Source organism: Myotis davidii, unplaced genomic scaffold (assembly GCF_000327345.1).
Source record: "Myotis davidii unplaced genomic scaffold, ASM32734v1 scaffold436, whole genome shotgun sequence".
NCBI classification, from domain to species: Eukaryota; Metazoa; Chordata; class Mammalia; order Chiroptera; family Vespertilionidae; genus Myotis; species Myotis davidii.
In genome coordinates this window covers 1697009-1705899 of record NW_006292604.1, presented here as the reverse complement: position 1 = coordinate 1705899, position 8891 = coordinate 1697009, and the positions used below count along the sequence as shown (strand labels likewise).

Sequence of the window (8891 nt, the reverse complement as noted above, 5' to 3'; positions counted from 1 at the left end):
AGAAGCGCGGGGAGGGTTCTGCGGGGCCCCCCGAGCCCCCTCTCTCGCTCTAGTTGGGCAGTTTTATTGCATGTCAGCAAAGGACGGAGAAAATATTCTAACACACCCAGAGGAATCCAGATTGCTCAGTTTTGGCTTGTTTCTCGTGGGCCAGTATCCCGCCCCCCCCCTTTTTTTTCTAGATTCGCTGCAGATTAGCCTTTAAGTTTTTAGTACTTCATTAAAGTGAATGAGGGGACACTTCATTGTAAAACTAGAATTTTCCTCCTCTCCTGTGATCATGAACATGTACTTCAGCTGTGTGGTTTAAATTTTAATCCGGTGATGAGAGAACAGTGCTCGTGTGTTTGGTAATCAGATTTACTTTCCTTTTTATCTATAAGTGAGCCTCCATGGAGAGGTAAATTAAGCACTTTCTCTGGTGCCAGAATCACTGGAGAATGTATGTACCCTTTACTAAGATAAGATTGGATGTTTTTGTTTCAGAGTTTCTTCCTTTCAAAAACTTTTATATATAAAACTATATAAAACTGGAAGCTGTTAATTTACGCTTAAAGGAATTTAGGAATAATTAAAGTTTATAGACAGTGCAACACAGTTTACACAGTGCATTCATATGAATGTTACTGAGGTATCACCTAGGAAACACATGAAGTAGAAAGTTGACATATCTTGGGCACCTGAAATTTGAATATTTAATGTCAACCTATTTTTAAACTTAGTGACAACTAATTGATCAATCATTGCTTCTCATTTCAGACATACAATAGTATACTAAAAAAAAATCAGTTTCATTGGAAAGAATTTGTAACTTTGAGATTTTTCTATCCTAAGTTAATAGATTGGTAACTGTGTTGATGGCCTTTACCCGCTCACAGATTGCACAAGTGTGTGTGTGTGTCAGTTTTTAAAGTGTGGCCCCCAGAACCACAGTATCAGCATCAACCTGGGAACTTGCTAACAGCTTTATTGAGATACTAGAGGCCTGGTGCTCAAAATTCTTGCAGGTGGGGGGGGGGTCCCTCAGCCCCACCTGTATCCTCTCACAATCCCCCACCACTGGCTCCTAACTCTCCTGACTGATCACCCGTAACCGCCTCTGCCTGCCTGCCTGATTGCCCCTAATGGCCTCTGCTTCGGCCTGCCGCTGCAACTTTGTCCAGAAGCACATCCGGAAGGTTGTTCGGCTGCCCGGTCTAATTAGCATATTATGCTTTTATTATTATAGATAATTCATACACCATTTAGTTCACCAATTTAAAGTGTACAGTTTAGTGGGTTTTTTTCTTTTAAATTCTTATCTGAGGATATGATTGATTTAGAGAGAGGGGAATGAAAGAGAGATAGAGATATAGAGAGGAGAAATATCAATTAGTTGCTTCTCCTTCATGCCCAGATCAGGGATGGAACTGGAAACTTAGGTATGTGCCCTGACAGGGACTTGAACCCACAGCCTTTTGGTGTATGGTACAATGCTCCAACCAACAGCCACCTGGCCAGGGCAGTTAAGTGTTTTCTAATATATTTATAAAGTTATGCCAGCTGTCACCATAATCAATTTTAGAATGTTTTCATCATCCCAGAAAGGAACCATATACCATTTAACAGTCACATTCAATTTTCCCCCAACATCCCCAGGCCTAGGCACCACTGATCTATTTGCTGTGTATTTGCCTGTTCCTGGGCATTTTATATAAATGAATCATGCAATATGTGATCTTTAGTGATTGGTTTCTTTCACTTAACACAACGTTTTCAAAGTGCATCCACGTTGTAGCATGTGTCATTTCATTTCTTTTATTGCCGAGTAATATTCCATTGTATGGATATACCACATGTTATTAATTAGTTGGTGAACTTTTGAGTTTCCACTTTTTAGCTATTGTGAATAATGCTGCTATGGACATTTGTGCACAAATTTTTGTTTGAACGTTTTTTCATTTCTGTTGGGTATGTGCACTTTTAAAAAAATCAGCTTTTTTGAGTTATTTAATTCCAAAATTAATTTATTTTGAGTGCACATTGAGTGATTTTTAGTAAATAGAAGTGTCAAACCACAAGCCAGTTTTATTTATTTATTTTAAATATATTTTTATTGATTTCAGAGAGGAAGGGAGAGGGAGAGAGAGGTAGAAACATCAATGATGAAAGAGAATCATTGATCGGCTGCCTCCTGCACCAGGGATTGAGCCCAAAATCCAGGCATGTGCCCTGACTAGGAATTTAACCATGACCTCCTGGTTAATAAGTCGGTGCTCAACCACTGAGCCATACCAACTGGGCACCACAAGCCAGTTTTAGAACATTTCTATCACCTCCAAAATTTCTCTCTAGACTGTTTGTAGTTAACCGTTATTTTCACCCCCAGCCCCAGGGAGCCACTGATTTGTGCTTTGTCTCTGTAGATTTACCTTTTCTGAATATCCTATATAATAGAAGCCTAATATATAAATTGTCCCCTTGACTGGGAGTTTGACCGCTTGCTATAACGTGCACTGACCATCAGGGGGCGGTGTGGAACATGGTGGGTGTTGGCAACGTGGCGCTGGTAGGGCGGCAGTGGAGGTGTTGCTGGCCCCCGTGGGCCCCAACTAGAGTGGACTGGTGGTATGGTGGAGTAGGTGAGTGGGCAGCGCCAGGCTAAGGCAGGTGTGAGTGGGGCCGATCATCGCCCCACCGATTGCCCAGCGGCAGTGGCAGCAGAGGGTGGGGCCACTGCCTGGCTCCCAGGCACTAAGGGAGAAAGGGCAAATAGCAATATTAAAATATTTCTTCTAATTATTTTCCTTTCAGTGTGCACGAATGCATGCACCAGACCACTAGTTTTATATAAATGGAATCATAACATATACAGCCTTTTACATATGGCTTCTTTCACTTATATTATTTTTGGAATTTATCTTTATTGTAGCATGTATCTGTATTTTTTTCTTTTGCTGAATATTTTATTGTATGAATATACAACATTTTGTTTATCTGTTGACCAGTTGATGGGCATTTGAATTGTTTCCTTTTAATTGTTTCCTGTCTTATTTTCTTTTTAAAGATTTAAAAAGTTTTTATTGATTTCAGAGAGGAAGGGAGAGAGAGAGATAGAAACATCAATGATGAGAATCATTGATCAGCTGCCTCCTGCATGCCCCCCTACTGGAGATCAAGCCCACAACCCTTGACTGGAATCAAAACGGAATCGAACCCGGGACCTTTCAGTCCACAGGCTGATACTCTGTCCACTGAGCCAAACCAGCTAGGACCTTGATATAGATTTTTAAATTGATTTTCAGAGAGAGTGAGAGTGAGAGGGAGAAACAGCACGCTCCCTACAGGAAATTGAGTCAGAAGCCTGGGCATGTGCCTCTGCAGGGAATTGAACCAGCAATCCCTTAGTGCAGTGGTCGCCAACTGGTGGTCCGTGAAGTCCAAAAGGTTGGCGACCGCTGATTTAAGGAAACCTTTGGAGCAGTGGTCGCCAATCCGTGGTCCGTGGACCACTGGTGGTCCGTGAGGTCCGAAAGGTTGGCGACCACTGCCTTAGTGCATGGGACAAGGCCCAACTAACTGAGCCACACTGGCCAGGGCTGTTTCTAGTTTTATGTTTTGTTTTGTTTTTTAAAAATACATTTTTTTTTATTTCAGAGAGGAAGGGAGAGGGAGAGGGGGGATAGAAACATCAATGGGAGAGACACATGGATTGGCTGCGTCCTGCATGCCCCCTACTGGGGATGGAGCCTGAAACCTGGACATGTGCCCTGACCAGGAATTGGAACTGTGACCTCCTGGTTCATATGCGCAATGCTCAGCCACTGAGCCACGCAGCTAGGCAGTTTCCAGTTTTTTGACTGTGGCAAATGCTGCTTGAACATTTGAGTACAAGTCTTTATGTGGACATATGGTTTCATTCTCTTGGGTAGATAACCTAGGAATAGAAATGCTGGGTCATCTGTTTAACTTTTTAAAAAAATGCCAACCTGTTTTCTAAAGTGGCCGTACATTTTACATTCCTCGTAGCAGTGTTTGAGAGTTCCAGCTTCTTCACATTCTTGGCAACGTTTGTTATTGCCATTTTTATTATAGCCATTCTAGTGGGTATGAAGTGGTTAACTCATTGTGGTGGTTTTAACTTGCATTTTCCTAAAGAATCAAGGTATTGAGCATTTTTTCATATGATTATTAGCCATTTCTGTATATCCTATTTGGTGAAATACTCAAAACTTTTGTGTGGTTTTTGTCTTTTTGTTATTGAGTTATAACAATCTTTGTATATTCTGGTTGCAAGTCCTTTATTGGATATATGATTTGCAAATATTTTATCTCAGTGAGTGGTGTGTCTTTTCAACTTTCTTTATTGGAATTTTTTTTTAAATTTTTTTTATTGGAATCTTTTGAAGCACAAAAGTTTTAATTTCTTTTGTCAAAAGTTTAAATTTTGCCCTGACCGGTTTGGCTCAGTGGATAGAGCGTTGACCTGCGGACTGAAGGGTCCCAGGTTCGATTCTGGTCAAGGGCATGTACCTTGGTTGCAGGCACTTCCCTGGTAGGGAGTTTGCGGGAGGCAGCTGACTGATGTCTCTCTCTCATCGATGTTTCTGACTCTCTATCCCTCTTCCTTCCTCTCTGTAAAAAAAAAAAAAAAGGTTGAAATTTTGATGGAGTTTATTTTTCTGATTTTTTATTTTTTAATTTTTTGTTGTTATAAGAACTCTCTGCCTAATCAAGTCTTGGGGATTTTCTCTTTTGTTTTCTTCTAGATGTTTTATAGTTTTTGCTCTGATGTTTAGATTTATGATCTATTTTGAGTTCATTTTAAAAAAATTATTTTTATTCATTTTTAGAGAGAGAAAAAGGGAGAGGAATAGAGAGATAGAAAGACTGATGAGAGAGGAAGTCATTGACTGGCTGCCTCCTGCATGGCCCCCACTGGGGATTGAGCCCGCAACCTGGGCATATGCCCTGACTGGGAATGAAACTGGTGACCTCTTGGTTCCTGGGTCTACCCTCAACCGCTGAGCCACACCAGCCAGGCTTGAGTTCATTTTTATGTATAATGTGAAATAAATGGGTCTAAATTCAGTTGCGTATGGGTTGTTTCAGCACCATTTGTTGAAAAGACTGTCATTTCTCCATTGATTGTAAATGTAAAGGTTTATTTCTGCACTCTCAATTATTTTCCATTATCTATATGTTTGTTCTTAGGCCAGTACTGTTCTGTCTTGGTTCATGTGCTTTATGGTAACTGATGAGACCAGATAATGTTAGCCCTCCAATTTTGTTCTTATTTTTAAAACGTGTGGCTGTCCTGGGTCCAGTATAAAAAGGATTGGCTTGTCAATGTCTGAAAAAAAAGTCTTGGAATTTTGATGGGGAATGCAGTTCAGGGGAAAATTGTCACCTTACAACATTGGGTTTTCTATTACATGGGCATAGAAATTTCTTTTCATTTATTTATTATTACTTATTTAATATATATATTTTATTGATTTCAGAGAGGAAAGGAGAGGGAGAGAGAGATAGAAACATCCATGATGAGAGAAAATCATTGATCGGCTGCCTCTTGCATGCCCCCTCCTGCATGCGGGATTGAGCCCGCAACTTGGGCATGTGCCCTTGACCAGAATCGAAGCTGGGACCCTTCAGTCCGCAGGCTCTATCCATTGAGCCAAACCGGCTAGGGCTCTTTTCACTTACTGATCTTTAATTTTTCTCTGATGTTTTGTAGTTTTGAGTGTACAAACTTTGTACGTAAAATATATTTTATTGGGGTAAGAACACAACATGAGATCTACCCTCTTTTTAAGTGTACACTATAGTATTGTTAAGTATAGGCACAGCCTTTTTAATAGCATATCTCTGTGTTTAGCAGAGGGTTTGCTTTTTAATCCTGGTTTGTTCAGAGTTTTTATCACGCACGGGCACTGGACGTCGTCAGATGCTTTATCTGCGTCTGTTAGTGTGACGGTCACAGATTGCCCAGGACTTTTCTGTTTTAAGCACTGAAAGCTCTGTGTCTTGGGAAAACCCTCAGTTCTAGACAAACCAGTATGGTTGGTCACACTAGTGTCTGAGATGATTATGTGGTTCCTGCCTTTTATTACATTAGTATGATGTATTATATTAATTGATTTTGAGATAATAAACCAGCCTTGTATTCCCGAGATAAATCTCACTTGGTTGTGGTGTATAATCTTATATGTTGCTTGATTTAGTTTGCTAACGTTTAGTGAAACATTTTTGTGGCTATGTTTATGAGACCTACTGGCTCATAAACAGAAAACCTGAAGTTTTCTTTTCTTGTGATGTCTTTGAATTCGTAAGAGTAATACTAACCTCATCAAATGAACTGAGAAGTGTTCCCTCTACTTTCTCTGTAAAAGTTCCTGAAGGATTGGTATTATGTCCTTGAATATATTTGGTAAAACTCACCAAATATATTGGTGAAAGCATCTGACCTTTATTTTTCTCTTTGTGAAAATTTAAAAATACTAATTTCTTTACTTGTTATAGGTCTATTCATATTTTCTGCTATTTTTTTAGTTCCAGTAATTGTGTTTCTATGAATTTGTCCATTTCACCTAAGCTATTTAATTTGACATATAGTTCATAATATGTTCCTATATATGTTTTTAATATTGCCAGTATAGGTAGTGATGTCCTTCTTTCATTTGTAAAATTGATAGCATCTATCTATTCTCATTTTCACTTGGTCATTTTAACTAAAGGTTTGTCAATTTTGTTATTCTTTTCAAAGAAACACGTTTTGGTTTAATTGATTTTTCCCCAGTTGTTTTTCTGTTTTCTATTTCAGTGATTTCCATTTTAATCTTTATAATATTATTCCTTCTGCTTGCTTTGGCTTTAGTTTGCATTTTTTTTAGTTTCTTAAGGTAGGAGCTTAGGTTATTGATTTGAGATTGTCTTTTCTTACCTAGGCATTTAAATCTATACATTTTCCTCCAAACACTGTTAGCTGCACCTCATACATTTTTATATGTTCTGCTTTTTAACATTTTCATTCAGTTCTAAATATATTCCTTTGTGATTATTTCTTTGACTCATAGGTTATTTAGAAATGTATGGTTTAATTTCCAGTTATTTAGGGATTCCCCAGATTTCATTGTTGTTGATTTTTAATTGCCCTGTAGTAGGGAAACATGCTCTGTATGATTTTCTTCATTTTTAATTTATTGAGACATTTTTATGTCTTAGTATGTAATTTGTTTTGAGGAGTGTCCCATCTGTGCTCAAAAAGAATATATATTTTGCTGTTGTTGGTCTGAATGTTCTGTAGGTGTTAGGTCAAGTTGGTTGATAGTTTTCAGGCCGCCTATGTCTGCTGATTTTCTGTCTAGCGGTTCTATCAATTACTGAGAGTGGGATATTAAAATATTATTGAGTTACCTATTTTTCCTTTTTGTTCTCCCAATTTTTGCTTCCTGCTTTTGCGGTATTAGTAATTGGTATGATATACATGTATAGTTACTTTAATCTTATGGATAAATTGGTCTTTTCATCATTATGAAAGATCCCTATTTGTCTATTTTGTCTGGTATAAGTATAGCCACTGTAGCTCTCTTATGCTTACTGTTTGCATTGCATATCTTTTTCTATTCTTTTACTTTCAACCTATTCGTGTTTTTGTTTTTGTTTTTAATTTAAAATGTGTCTTGCCTGGCCGTCATGGTTCAGTGGTTGAGCCTCAACCTATGAACCAGGAGGTCAGGGTTTGGTTCCAGGTCAGGGCACATGCCTGGGTTGCAGACTCGATCCCCAGTGTGGGGCTTGCAGGAGGCAGCCAATCAATGATTCTCTCTCATTATCGATTTCTCTCTCTCTCCTTTCCTCTTTGAAATCAATAAAAATATATATTTTAAAAAACATACTTATAGGCCACATATAGATGAAATACTTTCTAAAAAAAAGTCTGACCATATCTCCCTTTTGATTGGAGGGTTTAGTCTGTTTATATTTAGTGTAATCATGTCTTCAGTTTTGCTAGTTATTTTCCATATGTCTCATTTCTGTTCTTATTTCTTTGTTCATTCTCTGCTGCTCCTTCTAGAGTTAATAGATATTTTCCAGGGTTTTGCATTTCTTTGTTTTTTAACTAGATTTTTGGAGTTACTATCTTAGGTTACTCTAGGAATTACAATATGTATCTTTAAAAATTTTTAAATCCTCACCCGAAGGACATGTTTTATTGATTTTTTTTTTAAGAGAGAAAGGAAGGGAAGGGAGGGAGGGAGAAAGAGAGAGAGGAGAAACATCAATGTGAGAGAGAAACATCGATTGGTTGCCTCCCATATGTTCTGGGGACAGAACCTGGAACTGAGATGTGTGGCTTGACCAAGAATTGAACCCACAGTCTTCTGGTGTATGGGAGGACCCTCCAACCAACTGAGCCATCTGGCCAGGGCACAATATGGATCTTATTTTATCACTAGAGGCCCGGTGCACAAAAATTTGTGCACTGGCAGGGGGGGGTTCCCTCAGCCCAGCTTGCCCCCTATCACATACTGGGAGCCCCAGGGGATGTCCTACTACCTGCTCCCTGCTCCCCTTGGGGAGTGGGCCTAAGCCACAGTCTGGCCTCCCTTTGAGGACTAAAGCCTCTGGTGAGTTATTAGCCCTGGGCCGGGTCACCCCCAGCTCCCCACCGCTGCCACCATCAATGATCGCTGGCTGGCTCCTCCTTGGCCCAAGCTTAAAGCCTCAGGCTGAGGTGTTAGGCCTGGGCCACCATCAATGATCGCTGGCTCAATGATCGCTGGCTGGCTCCTCCCCGGCCCAAACCTAAAGCCTCTGGTTGAGGTGTTAGGCCTGGGCCTGACCCTCCCCATGCTCCCCACCATCAACTATCTCTGGCTGGCTCCTCCCTGACCCAGGCCTAACGCCTC

The 8891-nt window shown here is 39.8% G+C and overlaps 1 protein-coding gene across 1 annotated transcript in view; it reads left to right on the top strand.

The window, feature by feature from the left end:
* The first annotated feature begins 195 nt into the window (after positions 1-195).
* The window catches only part of ELF2 (E74-like factor 2 (ets domain transcription factor)), a 92349-nt gene continuing 83653 nt past the window's right edge, over positions 196-8891 (top strand). Inside the window, exon 1 of the mRNA XM_015565507.1 lies at positions 196-350. The gene's annotated coding sequence lies outside the window, so the exon portion shown is untranslated. The remainder of the gene's footprint in view (positions 351-8891) is intronic.